Source organism: Lepidochelys olivacea (genome assembly GCF_965140295.1).
Source record: "Lepidochelys olivacea isolate rLepOli2 genome assembly, chromosome: 9".
Taxonomy (NCBI): Eukaryota; Metazoa; Chordata; order Testudines; family Cheloniidae; genus Lepidochelys; species Lepidochelys olivacea.
In genome coordinates, this window is record NC_140419.1 from 8,194,845 (window position 1) to 8,199,486 (window position 4,642).

A 4,642-nucleotide genomic window follows, 5' to 3' on the forward strand; every position below is an offset into this window, starting at 1 on the left:
GCGCGGCCGCGCTGCGCGACACTGGCACACGCGGGCACCGTGACTCAGGCGCGCACAGACACAAGGCGCACAGCCCGCAATCTGACACACAAACACACACAGACACACCCCGCAATCTGACACACACACAGACACACACAGACACACCCCGCAATCTGACACACACACACACACACCCCGCAATCTGACAGACACACACACACACACACAGCCCGCAATCTGACACACAAACACACACACACACCCCGCAATCTGACACACACACACACCCCGCAATCTGACAGACACACACACACAGCCCGCAATCTGACACACAAACACACACAGACACACCCCGCAATCTGACACACACACACCCCGCAATCTGACACACAGACACCCCCCGCAATCTGACACACACACACACACACACCCTGCAATCTGACACACACACCCCGCAATCTGACACACACACACACACACACACCCCACAATCTGACACACACACAGACACACCCCGCAATCTGACACACACACACACCGCAATCTGACACACACTCACACACACACCCCGCAATCTGACACACACCCACACCGCAATCTGACACACACACACACACACACACCGCAATCTGACACACTCCCCGCAATCTGACACACATACCCCCGCAATCTGACACACACACACACACACCGCAATATGATACACACACACCCCCGCAATCTGACACACACACACACACACACACAGCCCGCAATCTGACACACACACACACACACCCCGCAATCTGACACACACACACACCCCGCAATCTGACACACACACACACACACACCTCGCAATCTGACACACACACACACCGCAATCTGACACCCCCCCCGCAATCTGACACACACACACACCCCGCAATCTGACACCCCCCGCAATCTGACACACACACACACACACACCCCACAATCTGACACACACACACACCGCAATCTGACACACACCCCCGCAATCTGACACACACACACACCGCAATCTGACACACACACACACCACAATCTGACACACACCCCCGCAATCTGACACACACACACACCGCAATCTGACACACACACACCACAATCTGACACACACACACACAGCCCGCAATCTGACACACACACAGACACACCCCGCAATCTGACACCCCCCCGCAATCTGACACACACACACACACACCTCGCAATCTGACACACACACACACCCCGCAATCTGACACCCCCCCGCAATCTGACACACACACACACACACCCCGCAATCTGACACACATACACAGACACACACCCCACAATCTGATACACACACACACACCCCGCAATCTGACGCACACACACCGCAATCTGACACACACACACAGACACACACACACCCCGCAATCTGACACACACACACACACACCCTGCAATCTGACACACACACACCCCGCAATCTGACACACACACACACACACACTCCTCAATCTGACACACACACCGCAATCTGACACACACACACACAGACACACCTCGCAATCTGACACACACACACACACCCCGCAATCTGACACACACCCCCGCAATCTGACACACACACACACCGCAATCTGACACACACACACCACAATCTGACACACACCCCCGCAATCTGACACACACACACACACCGCAATCTGACACACACACACCACAATCTGACACACACACACACACACAGCCCGCAATCTGACACACACACACACACAGACACACCCCACAATCTGACACCCCCCCCGCAATCTGACACACACACACACACCCCTCGCAATCTGACACACACACACACCCCGCAATCTGACACACACACACACCCCACAATCTGACACACACACACAGACACACACCCCACAATCTGATACACACACACACACACCCCGCAATCTGACGCACACACACCGCAATCTGACACACACACACAGACACACACACACCCCGCAATCTGACACACACACACACACACCCTGCAATCTGACACACACACACCCCGCAATCTGACACACACACACACTCCGCAATCTGACACACACACCGCAATCTGACACACACACACACACACACAGACACACCTCGCAATCTGACACACACACACACACACCCCGCAATCTGACACACACACACACAGACACACCCCGCAATCTGACACACACACACACCTCGCAATCTGACACACACACATACCCCACAATCTCACACACACACACACACACACCGCAATCTGACACACACCCCCCCCGCAATCTGACACCCCCCCCCGCAATCTGACACACGCACCCTGCAATCTGACACAGACACAGACACACCACGATCTGACACACACACACCCCGCAATCTGACACACACACCCCGCAATCTCACACACACACACCGCAATCTGACACCCCCCACCAATCTCTCTCACACCCTGCAATCTGACACACACACACACACCCCGCAATCTGACACACACACACACAGACACACCCCGCAATCTGACACACACACACACCTCGCAATCTGACACACACACATACCCCACAATCTCACACACACACACACACCGCAATCTGACACACACACCCCCCGCAATCTGACACCCCCCCCGCAATCTGACACACGCACCCTGCAATCTGACACAGACACAGACACACCACGATCTGACACACACACACCCCGCAATCTGACACACACACCCCGCAATCTCACACACACACACTGCAATCTGACACCCCCCACCAATCTCTCTCACACCCCGCAAACTGACACACACACACACACCACAATTTGACATCCCCCAGCAATCTCTCTCACACCCCGCAAACTGACACACACACACACCACAATTTGACAACCCCCCAGCAATCTCTCTCACACCCCGCAATCTGACACACACATACACTCTCTCACACACACAGAGCAATCTCTCACACACACCACAGTCTGTCACACCCCCCCCCGCGATTTGACACCCCCCCCACAATCTGTCACACACACACCACAATTTGACACACACACACCCCACAAACACACACACACTGCAATTTGTCACACACCCCCCCACAATCTCTCACACACACCACAATCTGTCACACACACACACCGCAATTTGTCACACACACACACACACCACAATCTCTCTCACACACACACACTGCAATGTGTCACATACACACACACACCACAATCTGTCACACACACAGAGTCACACGCAATCATACGCATACAACCCCCGCAATCTGGCACACACACAGAGTCACACACACAGACACACACACAATCACACACACATGGCACACAGACCGTAATCTGGCGCACACACACAGTGACACACACACAATATCACACAGACATACAATCACACAGACTGCAATCTGTCACACACACCCCCCACAATCTGACACACACACACACCCTGCAATTTGACACACACACACACCCTGCAATCTCACACACACAGACACCACAATTTGACACACACCGCAATTTGACACACACAAACACCCCGCAATCTCACACACCACAATCTGTCATACACACACCCCGTAATTTGTCACATACACACACCACAATCTCTCTCACACACACACTGCAATTTGTCATACACACATACTACAATCTGTCACCCACACAGAGTCACACGCAATCACACACATACACTCCCCACAATCTGTCACACACACAGAGTCACACACAGTTACACACACACAGACTGCAATCTGTCACACACACGGAGTCACACACAGAGACACACACACAATCACACACACATGGCACACAGACCGCAATCTGTCACACACACAGAGAGAATGCCAGACACACAATTACACAGACACATGGGCACACAGACTGCAATCTGTCACACAGAGTCACAGAGTCACACACACATAGAATGCCAGACACACAATCACAGACACACAGGCACACTGATTGAAATCTATCACACACAGTCACTTGCACATAGAGAATGCCAGACACACAATCATACAGAGAATCGCACTGACACACAGTCATCACATACACACATACAGAATCACACAGACCAGTTTCTCTCTCTCTTACACACACACACAGAATAGCACAATCACACTCACGTTACATGGGCACACCGACTGCAATCTGTCACAAAGTCTCACACACACACAGAGTCACACACACACGCAGAATATCAAACACACAGACACCTGGGCACACTGACCGAAATCTGCCACGCACAGTCAAACACAGAATATCAGACATACAATTACACAGAGAATTGCACAGACACATAATCACTACACAATCACATATGCACACACAGAATCACACAGACCAGTCTCACACATGCAATTGCACAATCACACACACAAAGTTGCACAGACACACAACTGCACACACAGATTTGCACAGTCTCACAAACACAGAGAATTGCACCCACATAGATACACAATAACACACACACAGAGAATCACACACAATCACATGAATAGCACAGACCCAGAATCGCACAGACCCACCCACCCACAAACACAGAATCACACTGACACAGTCTCACAGACATACAACCGCATGCACAAGCCCAGACACTCGGTTCAATCCCATGCTAGCATATTGGGGTGAGAAGTGGCAGTGTTGCAGGGACAGGGCTCTGCCAGGCACAGGAGCAACC